Genomic DNA, 15,982 nt, shown 5'->3' on the forward strand with positions numbered 1-15,982 from the left:
TGTAGGTATTTCTGTGGTGTTTATGTAGCTTTAATTTTTCAGCTGTTCAACAAACTTTAATCCTTATAGGAAATAAAAAAAAAAATCATGATTGTTTTCAGCAAACAGTAAAAAAACCAAGTTTCTCTAAAATCCATATTTCTCACTTACACTCATAAGATCAGACACTGTCTGCACTCTTCACTGGATGAAGAAAAGATGCAAAGTAGAGACGGAAAAAAGCTGTCATTTAACCCGTGAGCTCATTAACGGGCTCATTTCTGCAGATATCAGTGATCTCTTGATTATTTCTGGGTTGTTGCTGCAAGTCTGCCCACACTCTCCAGTTCATCTCCTGAAGGCTCATTATTTCTTTCAGTCCAAGTTGTTAAATGGTGGAATCGTACCGACCACAATAAAGACTTCTCCGAGTTTGTCTTCATGCTTTTTCCACTTTCCTTTGTTCAGTGAGTATTTTTGGGCAACTTTGTTGGTCGGGGTGTGAGTGGCTTTGGCAGCATCACCTGTAGAAAATGATGGAGAGTCAGTCATTGGTGGATGGATGCCTGTTTTACGTAGTTCTGATCTACCGGCTACAAAGTAAAAGAGTCACATCAGGTGTGGTGTAAACACACTAAGCATAAACAGACAGTTCAGAGGATCTGCCAGGAAGTCTGGGATCGACTGTGTGTGAAAGAAAACTGAACTGATCGAATTGCTGGATGTGTAAAGGTGTTCTGTACCTGAGGCTCTAACATCCGGTGTGGTTGCAAAATTTGGAAGTTGTCCTCAGCTGTGTAGGCGGAGTAGACGGGTTGGAAGTATCGTACAGAGTGGCAAAGTGGTAGCTGGTGGTACATTAGAAAGATTTCATTTTAAAAGTAATCTTTAAAATGATAAAAATAAACATTTTTATTCAAATCCATTTAAAGGCTCACTCTGTGGTTTAACACTTCATTTAATGTGAAGGATTACCTGTTTTCAGACACCTGAGAGATGTGGATGTGATTATTGGCAGCAGGTCACTGTGGCACACGGCCTTTGTAAAAGTATTGGCTGCACTGCTGCAAAAGAGAGAAGCAGAAACAAAGTTAGACCACATACAGAATACATCTGACAGCGTTTATGAACGCACAGGAGCACAAACCTCAGAGTTTACCACGTCATCTGCACCGACACAAGAGACGAGCAGAAGGAGGCACACGCTCACCGAGCTCCGCAGTCTGGACAAAACTGCGGGAATCCAACCTTCGTCTTTCTCAATAACACGTCACCAAAAAAACCGGAATAAGCTTTTTAAACAGCGTGAGGCTCCACACGGCAGCCACACTGTCCACATTACTGTGCTGGAAGGAGGCCGCTTCCTGTAAAAGACAGCATGTAGCAGGCTAAAGTCTCACTAACATGGAAAACCAGGGGGCTGCAGCCTATCCCAGCTGCACAGGAATGATTCTGTGTGTGTGTGTGTGTGAGAGCTCTGTGCTCATTGATTTCATATAATATTCTGTAAATGCTGAGGTTTTATGTTAAGTTGAAGTTTGAAAGTGATTCTGTAAATGCTGCAGTGACAGCAGTAATAAATACTGGAACAGGCTTTAGAGTATACGGGACACTGCAGGTCATGAATTCCTTCATTTGCATGTTTTTCCTGTTTTAATCATTTATTTTACTACTTTATTTCCTAATGGCTGAGTTTAGTAACTCTACACTGACTTCCACTTCAGAGACGCATTTATTTGCAGAAGAATGTCTCTGAACAGCCTCTGCTCATATTTTCACCTCTATTTTATTTTGTTCATGCAGAATATAATGGAGATAAAAATATATTTGTCAGAATGATTTGGCCTCACGTTGCAGGTGGTTTGCTGGGTTGGCTTGGCTTCAGGTATGTGCTGATACTGATCTGATGTCAGTGTTATTTTAATAAGCTGCACAGTGAGGCTGTGAGAGTCAGTTCTGTATGTGTAAGACAACAACATTGCTCACAGTGTGTCTGCTGCTGCATTTTCTTTTAAAATTACCCCTTAATTATCAGAGAATATGCAGTTTTTGGGGGGTGAGTATTTCCCTCCTTCCTCTCAGTATTCCCCCCAGCATGGCCCTGACGTCACGTGCTGGGAGCGTGATGACATCATCACGTTATCAGACATTTATGTGAACAGTGAAACTGAAACTGCAGGTTACACTAACTGATACCATCAGGTGGAAATAACCCCTCTGCTCTGTGTCCGTCTCCAGGTACTGTGTGCTGCTGCAGCAGAAGGAGAAATGGGAGGAGCAAGAGGGGCGTGGCCTGAAAGAAAAGGAGGAGCTAAACCTGGAGATCCAGAAGAACCGCCTCCTGCAGCAAGAAAACCTCCAGCTGAAAGCAGAAGCAGACAGGTGATGCATTTTCAGACGACAGACTGTAGCTGGGTGGTGTCATGGCAGTAAAGCCCCTTAGCATTTTAACCACCTCCATGTTGATTATTTGAAGCCAGGAGTGACCATATTTGGATGAGAGGGTGGAGTTATCAGCCAATACTGCTAATTAGTGCTGAGTAGCTTCTAGTAAACCCTCGACTGGAGCCAGTGAGCACTGATTATAAGGCTTAAACTTCTGAATGTTCATCTTAACGTCCACTATTAGCTGAGCTGGTGTGCTGACATCTTCCGTTTCCCCCTTAAGACTCACCGAGAGCCAATCACAGCAGATGGAGCAGAGCAGAGGGCTCCAGCAGCGAATCAGCGAACTCAAGACCTCTTTAGGCTCCGCCCAGCTGGAAGTGAGTCAGTGGAGAGCACAATACGATTCGCTGATGGAGCAGCACCAGAACCTGGATCTCACCATGACCAAACTAGACAACCACTGTGAGGTAAAGGGGTGTTTTTATTAAACAGCTGATTAATGAAGCACTGCAAAGCTTAAGTGGGATCGCCGTCTCCTCTGTGTGTGCTCCCAGCTCCTGAGTCGCCTCAAAGGTAACCTGGAGGAGGAGAACCACCACCTGCTGAGTCAGATCAACATGCTGAGTCAGCAGAACCACACGCTGCTGGAGAGGAGCATGGAGAGCAAAGAGCAGTACCACCAGGAGCAGAAGCTCTACATGTGAGTCCTCGTTACGAGTCCACCTCCTCGTGTGTGGATTTAACTTGCTCGATCACTCACCTGTTCAGGCAGGGGAGGATTAAAGTTGTACAGGTGACCTGCAGGACTCTGATGTAGGCAGTAAGCAGCTGTGTCGCAGTAACTGACATGTAATTGTTATCCAGGAGACATTTAAAAGAAGATCAGATCATTGAATGTGATTAAAATGTAAACACACCGAGTTTAACCTCAGCTGTTAGTCGGCTCCTTATTTTACTTGTTTACGAGGAACGTAAAGGAACTGCAGACATGCTTCGGCCATTTTATCACCAGGTTGGAACATCTAAACTCTCCATCCAGCACCACTGTGTCTGGTACTGCTGTCAGCAAATGGAAATGCACTGAGCGCGATCAGAGTGATCAAACGTGGCTGTAAATCTGAGCCTGTCTCTCTGTCTCATCAGTGATAAGCTGAACGCTCTTCGTCGTCAGAAGGAGAAGCTGGAGGAGAAGATCATGGACCAGTACAAGTTCTACGACCCCACGCCTAAAAAGTAAGAGTCCACCTTTATTTCTACTGTTGCAGTCAGAACTGGACTACAACACTTTGATATGAGAACGTTAGTTTCAGGGCTGATTAGTGAAAGGTGAAGCTGACCCGCCCTCAAACTAACAGCCAGTCACGTGAGGCTCTTTCTGAGCAGCATCAACGATCAGCAGCCTCAATGATCAGCAGCAAACGGTCACATCTTCAGCTCCATCAGACATGAAGGAGCTGCAGCTGCACTGAAGTCAGAGGCCAGAAATGATGCATTTAAGATCAATAATGTTAAAAGTGCAGTAAAAAGTTTGTGAAGCATTAAACAACCTGAAACACCAGATCTTCATACAGGTTCTAAAAGTAGAAGAAAGGAACCCAAGTTAAATAACTTTAAGAGAATACATATGAAAATCTTCCTGTATTCCCCAGTTAGTGGCTGTTCTGCAGGAGGCTGAGAGGGGGCACTGACAGCCGACAGTATTTTTCCATTTTATGGACTTTTGATTTGTGAATCTGATGTTTTGGGGCATTTTTAAACTTTTTTTCTATAAACTTTAATTGATAGGTATGTAGAACTATTTAATACTGGCAGGACTTTTGCAGGTTTTTGTTCCCATAGGAATAAAAAAGATGAGTGGATTCTGTCTGATGCAGCTGATAGAGTTCTCAGGAGCAGCACAGGCTTCCTGCTGTGTGTCAGACTCACCTCCTTCTGGAGAAATCTGCTGATTGCTATCAGTGAAAGCAAACCAAACACTGCAGGTATTTGCAAGTCTCATTCTTATCTTTATGGGATCCGCCATCTTTGTTTTCTGGAGCCACGAGTGGGTGGAGCACCAAGTTATCAGCTAATGATCGTCAAACTGCATCCATGCTCTGTGTGGGAGCATCACAGACACGGATACCTGATAATCAGTAACATCCAAATAACATCCTAGAAGTTCACTCACCAGAAACGTCAATGAACCGCACAGCACCCATATAATTGTCATAACCCTGTACAGTTGTTATGAAGGGAGCAGCTGTTGGGGCTTCATTTTTCAGCCCAGAGGCTGATTCTTACCGGAAACTCATGAAGTCAAATTAGTCCGCTGATGCCCGAAATGTTTTTTCTGCTTTATTTAATTCAATTTTATTTATATAGCGCCAAATCACAACAGTCACCTCAAAGGTGCTTTATATTGTAAGGTAAAGACCCTACAATAATTACACAAAAAACCCAACAGTCAAAACGACCCCCTATGAGCAAGCACTTGGTGACAGTGGGAAGGAAAAACAACCTTTTAACTCCAGCAGAACCAGGCTCAGGGAGGGGGGGTCATCTGCCACAACTGGCTGGTGGTGAGGGGAGAGAGACGGGACAAAAGACACTCTGTGGAAGAGAGATAGAGATCAATAATAATTAATGATTACATGCAGAGTGAGGTATAAACGGAGGGAAAAGAGGTGAATGAAAAGAAACAGTGCATTATGGGAACCCCTCAGCAGACTTATAACAGCATAACTAAGGGATGGTTCAGGGTCACCTGATCCAGCCCTAACTATAAGCTTGATCAAAGAGGAAAGTTTTAAGCCTAATCTTAAAAATAGAGAGGGTGTCTGTCTCCAAACTGGGAGCTGGTTCCACAGAAGAGGCGCCTGAAAGCTGAAGGCTCTGCCTCCCATTCTACTCTTAAGTATCCCAGTAGGCCAGCAGTCTGAGAGTGAAGTGCTCTGTTGGGGTGATATGGTACTATGAGGTCTTTGAGATAAGATGGTGCCTGATTATTCAAGACCTTGACCATTATCATCCAGTCAGTGTTCTGATCTTTTTATAACTTGTTTAAAAGCCACAGCCAAACATTTCTGACTAAATATATCTGTGACTGTTTTTCAGTTATTTATAATTGATATTATTAATTAGTCTGACAGATTAATTGCTGTGTGTTGCCAGGAGGAGTCAGTGGGCTGGAGCCAAAGCTTTAGTCAAACTCATCAAACCTCGAAAGGAGAGCAGCCGAGAGAGGGGAGCCGAGAGAGAGCGAACAAAGAGCGCCCCGGACATCCCCCTACCTGCCACCCCCCTCCCTCCTCTCCCCTGAGACCCCACCCCCTCTGCCTCAGCGGACTCTCAGTGACTCACAGGATGGCGGCTACGCTAACAGCAACCACAACAGCCCAAGTCTGGGACCCCAGAGTCCACCTCTGACCACCATCAGCAGAGGTAAACACACACACACACACACACACACACAGCATGATGTTAAACACAGATAAACGTGTCTACAGAGGGGCGTTTAACTTTCACTCCTTAAGGACACATCCAGAGCAAATTTCAGAGGATAAAGTGTGTGGATTTCCTCTCTGTGGGTGATTATAGAGGGCAAACTGTAACTGAGCTCTGTTTTTATTATGAACTGCATACACAGCATACATGGAAATATTTTTAGATACTGCAGAACTAACAGATTTAGATGAGGTGCCCTCTCTCCTGTAGAGGGGGCCATTGGCCTTCATAGAACTGACAGTACCTTCGGCTTCACATCTGCAAACATCACTGCAGCTGTTTCGGTTTGACCCCAGTTGTTTCTGTGTGAAGCTTTTTTTCAGGCTGCTTCAACTGCAGCTTCTCATAGTTTTGCTTTTATATCACAGGCAATTTGTTGGCAATTACTCCACAAAGAGGCGTCTCATTTTCAGATACTTCAGTAATTCAAATATTGAGTGTTTCTGCACAAATTCTGTGAAATAGTGCACGTCTCCAGATCATTTAGTTCAAAAACACCAAAGGCGGATGTAGATCATTTCTTGGTTAATCCATACATGAATTCGGATATGTAGTGAGCAGCTTCAGCCCTCTGACAGAAACTTTTTTCTTTTAACCCCTAATTAAAAGAAACTTAAACATTCTATAAAAAAAAAACAGGAAAAGAACAACAAAAGCCGAGTTTGTGATTTTTGGCCGGCTGTGATGTTTGAGACGTCACATTTTTAATTTGGGACCAGCTGAGATGAAGGGAGTGCTGGAAGGCCTTTGAAATAACTGATAACAGAACAATATGTGCTTTAGATGGAGACCATTCAGCATCTGTTGGTGTTGATGTGTTTAAGAGCAGGAGGAGCACCCACACACCACACAGCTGTTCAGCACATCTGGACAAAGGAGAAAACTGGACAGTTTATGTATTAAGATACATGGAGAGGCATAAGTGCATAGAATAAAGTGCTGTATGAACTGGCTGTGAAGCACTTTGAGTGGTTAATTAGAAAAGATAATGAAGGAAAAATGGACGGATGGATGGATGGATGGATGAATGATGTGCAGATGGACATCGATGGGAGCGTTGGGTTTTTACACAGTGAAGATTTTGCAGGCATCAGTTCAGCTCCGCCCACAAAACATCATCACCATGTGTAAAGATTAAGAAGGTCAGCGCTGGAACTTTTCTGACCCAACATGTGCAGAGGTGATGAGTCAAAAACAAAAGCAGTGAGGAGAACTGCAGAGACCCGATTGATCCTCTTCATCAGTCTGTGACGCGTGTTTGATTTCTGTTGGTCTTCTCTGGAACTGATCTGAGGCTGAGCTCAGCTCACTCTTTTAAAAGCTGTCTTTGAGCTTAATTGGAAAGTTTTCACATTAATCTGCTCAGTCTTCCTCACGCTGTGATCAGAAAGTTCTGCTTGTACAAAACAGAAAACGCACCTGATGTAAATGCGGCTGATCTCACCTTTAACCTCGACTCTTTCAGTGCTGCAGAGCTTTCAGTGTGGCCTCCAGCTTCAGGTCAAAGGGGAGATTGATCAGATTTATGTCAGGTGCCTTTTTAAAGGTTGCAGAAGTTTCTGATGGCACCTCGTACGTGTTCGACTGCAGGATCGACCTCTGACCCTGCAGGATTTATCAAATCTTCTGCTTTTACCTCAGTAAACTTTCCACTCTAACACTCTTAACTTCAGGATGAGCTGAGATCAGCTCTGACTAACTCTTCATTTAACCCGAGGGTGTTTCCTTAGTTTGTTCTGGTTTCTTTGCATGATCTCTGTTGTTTCACGTTCTGCCAATCATCAATAATTAAGAGCTTCTTATGTTTCATTTACTCACGGTTTCATTTTCTTTACATCTTTCCTCCTGTCTCCTCCCATCTCTCTCAGCTCCTCCTCCAAAACGCTTCAAATTTCTCCGCAGTAAAAGTCAAGACAAGATCCTCCCCTCTTCCTCTTCCTCCTTGTCTCCGTCCTCATCCTCCCCCACCTCCCGCCATCCCTCCCTCTCTCTCACCAGACGACTGCGATTTTGGTCCTCCGCCGACTTCTCAGCTGACCTCATCGCTAGCCAGCCAATCCTAGCCAACGGAGATTTCTAATATCCTCATCATCATCATCATCATCATCCTTTGTAACCACATACGCCATCCTCATCATCACAGTCATCAGTGTGACTTTCAAAAGCGCACACACGCTATACGTGCACACTCTTTTCAAACACTGACGCACTAAAACATTAAAGACGAGCAGCTCCATGTTTCCGGACAGTGTTATAGTAAGTTTTGTGTGTGTGTGTGTGTGTGTGTGTTCTGAACTGTGCGGCTCTTTAAAGTAGCTGTCATGAAGGTTTTCAGTCTAAGTCGTGTCTCATTCCTGACACTAAGCGGATTTAAAGCGATGGCGCTCGCCCTCCGTGTCTGAGCTGTCCTGCAGCGTCAGCGGTTTATCACGACTGAAATCTTCCAGACTGCCACTTTAAAACAGACCTGCTGGCTTCACAAAGCTTTGCTGCACAAAACATTCACGAACTCACTGTTCACTGCAGCTGTTTTATCATCATTCTATTAGTTTTATTACAGAAGTAAAATCAGCATCTTTAAAGTGCTCTGCCTGTGGTTCTGTGGCATACTTGCTTAGTCAGGCTGTAGCTTCTGCTGCTTTTAGATTCAGGGTCCAGCATGTAAACTGTTTCCCTACAGAGCAAACGAGCTCAGTGAGGTTTGGTCACCATTCAGACACCGTCAGGATGCCTGCGCTGCTCCTGATCCTGGACTATGGTTCAGCATCAATGGGTCCTTCACAGATGTCCCAGTTACTTCAGCTGTTCATCTTTTTATTTTAACACCAAGAAATAGAAAGCCTGTGTTCCTGTCATTGACTCAGAGCAGCCATGTTTTTGTTGGGTGTGCCCAATCTCACACGTGTAGACAGCTGCATCCTGTCCCTTTAATACAGATTATAAAATCTCTCCCTGTGATAGCATCAGGTCATATAACGAGTTGAGCTGTCAGATATCACAGCTCTGCATCTTCTTTGTGTCCTGCTTTGCTTTTTGCGACACTAACCTCACACTCACAGCCCGCCCTCTCGTTTCCGGTCCTGTACGCTCACAGCTCTGTGTGTCCTGCAGTTATTAACCTGTGGCTCTCTCCTCACTGCATTCTGATTGGTCCACAGGATTAACAGACAGGGGCCGGGGGGTTTATCACAGCAGCACTCCAGGAGGAAGCAATGAAAGCATCAATGGAGATGATGCACACGGAGCAGGTACGGTAACGCTTACAGTGAGCGAGTGTGCATCATTTTCAAACAGCAGATCGGCTTCAGTCACAGGACTGATTCTGATTTCGGTGTGATGGAGGTGAAGGAGGATTTCCGGCTCTGTGGTCTCAGTGCTATTTGATGTGGTCCTGTTGGCCTCATCAAGCAGTGGCCTCCACTTGCACTGCGAGTGGAGGCCACTGCTCAATGAGGCCTGCCCTCACCTCTGAACACGAGCTGTGCGTACTGACTAAAAGCATAAGCACACAGATTGAGGTGACTCAGCTTGCTTGGTAGGGGGCTGGGTCACATCAAACATGAAGCAGAGATTCTGCACTTTAATCATTTTTATTTCATAAAATGTCCAGATGATTGAGGAACATAAAAAATAGTTTAATAGAGCTGAGGAGGAGCTGCAGATGACAAGAACATCCTCTGATTTTTAATCCCAGGTCAGTCCCATAAACTCCACCTGAGCTCCACTCCGAGCCATCCGTCATCCTCGCTGGGCTTCACCAACAGCTCCGCCTCCAGACTGGGACAGATTGCCGGTCGCAGGCCCAGAGGTAGACTGGCTTTTTTAACCAGAGCTGCTTTAGAAGTCTGAAGTCCTAAGAGTGTTCATGATGCTGTGAAAAACATTTACAGGCCCGTTATTGGACGAAGACTCCCGCCACAACACCTCTGACCTGGTGTTTGGAGGTCACCCAGGGTCAGCAGACTTCAGCCACAACACATCCAGCTCCAACTCACCTGTGAGCTGCAGAGGTACAGACACACAGCAACACATCCATCCATCAGTGACTCAGTCTGCACAAGTTCCACTTTCAGGGTTCATAAAAACCTGGAAATGTCTCTGAAATTAGCTGATAAGGGTGCTGACTTGGGCTTAAGCTGCACAGTGTCAGCAAAATACAGATTTAATCATGTTTGGTTTCAGTAGTAAAATTTTAAGGCATAGCTTGAGAAAGATGAGGACCTGGGATGTGTAAAGTGTGGAGTTTGTAGTGAAAGGAGAGGGAAGTAGTCATGAACTTCATTTGTGAAATCATGCTTGCAACATGTGCTTCACTCAGTAATAAATATTTCTGTTCAGACGCATCAGACCGTCAGGCTCGCTCTGCCAGCCTCTCCAGCGATGACATCACTGGTCTCAGCCAATCACAGCAGACCCTGTCACGGAGCTCCACCCTTCCATATGATCACACACCCCAGAGGGCCCAGCCGCAGCGTGGAGGCGGGGTCAGGAGTAAGACCCGCCCTGCTTCTCCTGGAAGTGAGATGGTGACGCTGGAAGAGTTCCTGCAGGAGAGCAACCTGCAGTCTCCTCCTGTGGTGAGATTTTAAGAAGTAGCATTAAAGCAAATATTTATGCAAAACAGCGGTTATCGTTAGATGATGCAGCTAATGATAGAAGCACAGAGCTGAGCTAGAAGTAATTCAGATTTTAGGTCATGGAGGGAGAATCAGCTTCACGCTGCAGACGGGGCCTCAGTGATTGTAAAGTTCTGCAAATCAACGACCACACCTGGCTTAAATTTAGCCGACCTCCCCTTCAGGGTCATCTCCCCGCGCTCCTCTGAACCACTTTCCGGGCTCCCAGTGGACATCCCGTTCTGGTCACTGCACCCACAGACCTCAGACCTGTGCAGAGTGCTCGGATTTCACGTGGAGGATCATCACGGCCAATTCATCCATAGTGACTGAGCCTGAGAGCGGACGTGAACACGCACATATTTTTGTGCTGCGAGTTCAACTCTGAGGGTCAGACGGTCAGTAAGGACGCTTCTGTAACACCCTGAGGTGTCTGAGGGAGAACTTCCTGCTCGCGCCCACTAAAAGCACAATCATGAAATCAAAGCAGACGATTTGTGCTGAAACTGATGACTTTCAGTGCGTCGGTGGGGGTGGAGTATTTGAACCCAAACCACGATCTTTGTCCAAACCTCATTTTAAAACCTGTGATTTAAACTTGATTCAGTGATGATTCACTCGGCCACCAAACGTGCCCTTTAACAGTGGAAAATATCAGTTTTGTGTGCACGGATGTGATGGAGAGCAGACATGCTGACTCATGTTCAGGGACAGCAAAATAAGGAGAAATTAATAGATTAACCTGACAGTCTTCACAGCTGAACTGTGGAGCATGCTGCCATAGTGTGCTTGTTTTTAATATCACACCATCATAATCACAATCCTCCACTTCCTGTTTTTAATACCGTGTAGGAGATTCAGCGTGTAAACACTGGATCAGAGCGATGATCTAACGATAGCAGCTGCCATAGAAGAAGGGGGTTTTTGCTTTTTATGCAGGGGGGTGAAACTGGATGATGACGTCTGATCACATACATAAAAACATGAAGGGGAAGTTTGTCACTGTAGTGATCAGACCCTCCCTGAAGATAGCATGCTGCCTGTTTTTACTCATTTACTTTTCTGCTTCAAACTCTCACTGATTACACTGTGGAACATTTGCTGCCTGCAGCGTTACGACGGACCGCATCCTCTGAAATCTGCTGAGCGTTCATCAGAGACTCTATAAAGCCTGAAAGGGAAGCAAAAGCCCCAATAACAATAAGAAAATGTAGGAAATGAAGCATTTAATAATATTATAGCACACAGGCAGCAGCAGTGCAGCTTCTCTCTTTAGCAGCAGATGAAATATTTCTTCTTGAAGCTCAGCATTTCTGTCGCTGCGGAGCATTTAGGACAGACTTTTGGGGGGCAGGAAGGAGGAGAAATGAGGAATTTAACTGAAGCAGAGCATGAAAGCAACTATATATTCAGGTGCAACTGATGGAAACTCAGGACTTTGCAGAAGCAGTTTTTGTTGCCTGCGGGTGGCTGAGAGTTACATTTTTTCCTATAATTTTAATACATCCCTGCAGCCTTAGCAGCAGCAGAAAAAACCTCACAGGGCACCCGACAGTTCATCCTGATATCAGAACATATTCATTCACTCACCTGAATTTCTGTTTCCCCAGAGGAACACATGGAAACCCTGCTCGTTTTCACCCGTCATAGATTTTCTCATTGTAAGTTGATCACATGCAGAACTTTTTGCTCCCACTGGCACTTCTTTAATTGTAGCATCGCGTTAATAGTTCCTCATCAGAAAAAGCAAATGTCTACCAGATGTCAGGCTCGATGTTACTGATGGTTTCCCTGCGAGCCGCAGACGCTCATTTCCACGTCATCGTCCGGTCATATCAAAGTGCTTCTTTCGCCTCTGATCTTATTGATCTGAGGGACACCCGGTCCACAAATCAGCTCTTTATTTCTCCAGCTGGTCATCCTCACATGCAGAGAATGAACACTCTGTTAGTCTGATCTCAGCACACCCACAATAATTCTTATTAATGATCCTGTGGGGGGGGGGCAGTCTGTGAAGTCAACCACTAAACGCAGGTCTCAGGAGAGGCTGTCCAGTTTAAACCAGTTGAATTAATCTCTGCGATCAGCACCGATTCCCACCCAAACTTCAAAGGTTGGATTTGTGAGCCACCGCTGAGCAAAAGTCATTTTAAACTCACCGCCTGAGGTGGAAGTGACCACAAAAGGGAAGAAGACAGTAATGAAAATATTCTTGAACTTGTGGTTTGGTGGTGATTTCACTGCTGCTGATGATGAGAGACGTCCGGGAGTGACCGAGTGCTCAGCTTTAGAATCTTCAACATTCAGCCAGACAAACAGCCTGAACCAAAACACACAGCGCTACACACTTCTGAAAAGAGCACAGCTTTGTTGGGAACAGGAAGACAGCAGAGAGGCTGAGACAGGCTTAACAGATCCCAGTTTAATCCCGGCATTCCTCAGTCTCCAGCCAATGGTCAGCCACCACCTGGAGCTTGTACAGTCATAAACGCAGAAGAGAAAAAAATGTAACAGCACCACCACCAGGTATGGAGGTGCAAATATAATGCATCAGGCTGTGACCTGGGTCATAACACTGCAAATGCTCCTCATATGGGCTGCAACTGAAGCCTGCTCACATCTGATTGGTCAGTTGATTCTAAACAAAGTCAAAGCTTGAGATGGCGCGGATGCAGATATCGGGTTCAGGTTTCCTTAAAGGCGATCCCTGATCTGATCCCTTCCAGCTCCAAAGTTCTTATTCTGGTCTGTGTTTTGGCCTTTGCCTTTTTTTTAGCCCCACGCTGACCATTAAAATCTCCTCTTTGGTCTTCAGGTGTCCACGGGAAGCAGGGAGGACCTGGTGACGGACTATTTCACCAGAAGCCCCGCCCCCTCTGGCCCCACCAGCAGAGATCAGGTGACTCCCACCAGCTATGTCACGCCAACTGTGCAGTCATCCAATCAGAGGCCGGGGCAGAGTGTGAAGCCTTTGCCCCGTCAGCCTGTGGGCCAATCACCCGCCTCGGGTCAGCGAAGCAGCCAATCACTGAATAGGGCCTTCAGCCTGGCCTCGGCCGATCTGCTGCGTTCCAATGGGCCGGACAGCTTCAGAGGAAACGAGGGCTCACCCAGTCAGGCCGACGTGGTGGTTCGACGGCAAGGGGGCGGGAGTAACGGGAGGGAGCGGCCGCTGTCGGCTCGTTTTACCACCCTGTCCAATCAGAATGCAGACGGCAGCTTCCTGAACCCGACCATCCACCACTCGACTTCCCTTAACCTGCAGGCAGAGCGCTACGCGGAGAGAGAGCGGGACAGAGGGCGGAGTGCCACTTCCCGGAACAGCCTCCACCGTGGAGAGGTCGCCATGGTAACCCCCGTGAGAGCGGTGCCCGCCACTCCTCCTGACGAATCCCCAGAGTACAGCGAGGTCCTTAGGGAGGGGCGGTCAGGTGACTCCTCCCACACAAAGAAAGATGGCGAGAGAGGGAGGTGTGGCTCTGTGGAACGCCCGAAGAGCATGCCGGCATCGCCCGACCCCAACAACGACCCCCAAACGGTGTGGTACGAGTATGGCTGTGTCTAAATACTGGAGCTTTATGTCCCACATCCAGACTCAGTGACAGGAAGTGGGTCTGAACTCTGATCCTGCTCCAAACCCCCGAAGCAACTCCGCATTCACACTTCCTGTTTGGGAAGCTTTTTTGTAAATAAATGCACACTGGTGAGTCAGTCACATGATCATCTCTCTGAGGTGGATGCAGGACTGGATGGAGCGGCATTTTTGCTGACACCACAACACTATCGGCACTTCCCGCGGGGGGGTTAGAGCGCAATGCAGCCAGGCGCTTCCTGCTCCATCACCTCCACCCTGCAGTGACCACAACACTACGAGCGGCCCCATCTACCTGCTGGATTCTCGACACAACTCTCCTGAAGCACCTGAATGTATGAGACTTCTACGCTTTGCTGCTCTCCTCTGATATCAGCACCAAACACTGGAGGAGGAGGAGGAGGAGGACGAGGAGGAGGACGGGGTAAACAGGACGGCAGAGGGCCTCCTCCCTGTTAAATTACAGCCCTGCTCCCTCCATCTTTAGATTCTATCCCAGCATGCAACACTCTGACACTTTACTGGAAATGTTGCTCAACCCAAACTGACACTAGACACACACACGCGCACACACACACACATATATTTATATAATGATATAGAGACACTCAGGCTTTGTCCTTGGGGGTTTCTGTGGCTTCTCTGGCCGCTCAGCTGGATTTAATTCACACACACACACGCACACACACGTGTGCGCTCTCACTCAGCACCGGGTGAAACGCTCCTAACGTTAGCACACGCACACACGCAGAGTTTAGGGACCCTGCAGCTGTTTGAATCTGGTGAGAATAAAATCATTCACGCTTTTCCTCTGAGCCAAAAGAAAATCACAGTTTTGGGGTTTTTGTTAATTATAGATAGAACACACTCACACACACACACACACACACACTCAGAGATAAGGAGGAAGATTCCCGCCTGTCAGCCTCATTCCTAGGTTTCTGCTCATTAGCTTAATTGGAGATTGTAGGATGGCCATAGGTGAGACTGGTGACCTGTCCAGGTGTACCTGCCTCCCAGTTTAAGACTTTCATCTCATTTAGAGATTTTATTTCATGTCCGAGTGAAGAGTTCAGAGCACCATGAATGATTTTAGTCTTTTTCCCCTCTGACTGAGTTTACAGACTCTTTGGGGGAGGAAGAGGAGGCAGAAAAGACTGAAGGTGTCTTTCAGACACAGGTGATGATATTTAATGACTGACTGAGCTTTAGTGTGACCTGCTGTTTCCTGTTGCATCAGAAATGATGACAAAGCACTACATTATTACTTAGAATGATGATGATGATGGTAAAGAGGAAGACGTAACACTGGAGTCTAGAAACAGATTGATGAGTTAAATTATTCCTCCTGGAATGTGTACATGTTTGATTTGATGACTTTTTTTTAAAAAAAAACTCTTTACTTTGAAAATACCAAATGACTTCCTGTAAGCTGCCACAGGTTGATGCACTCATGTTACCTGTGTGTTTTCTTTGTGTCCCGTTGCTTTAAAGCAGACCTGTTCTGCTCCTTCCAGCTCTTTTTATTCCTGGACCCTGTTAGAGCGGCTTTGCATGAGTCACAATTCAGAAAAATCTTCTTTGCATGAAACCAAACTTCAGTGCAGCCATCCGTTCATCCAGTCTCAATTGAGCTGTTTTAGCTCCTCCTCCTTCAAGGAAGGATTCACGCATACGTTTCCCATCTCTCGCCAGCCAATCAAATCTTCCAGTTCCACTACGAGCCAATCAAATCACATTATGAAAATGCCCAAGAGCAAGGTGGCTGCTTTTTGTTTGTGTGCTTATAAAAGCCCATTTTTAGAGAACTTTCTCCTGATTGGCTGCCCCTGACAAACAGAAGGTTTGATGACTTAGATCTCTGAGCAGAAAAACCTCCTGAGCTGTTGGCTCCCAGGGATTACCTGCTGTATGGACAGAT

The 15,982-nt window shown here is 46.1% G+C and overlaps 1 pseudogene; it reads left to right on the forward strand.

Moving 5' to 3' along the window:
* LOC115801403 (protein Daple-like) overlaps window positions 1–14,578 on the forward strand; it is a 46,824-nt pseudogene extending 32,246 nt beyond the window's left edge.
* Window positions 14,579–15,982: the final 1,404 nt, after the last annotated feature.

Source organism: Archocentrus centrarchus, chromosome 22, assembly GCF_007364275.1.
Source record: "Archocentrus centrarchus isolate MPI-CPG fArcCen1 chromosome 22, fArcCen1, whole genome shotgun sequence".
NCBI classification, from domain to species: domain Eukaryota; kingdom Metazoa; phylum Chordata; class Actinopteri; order Cichliformes; family Cichlidae; genus Archocentrus; species Archocentrus centrarchus.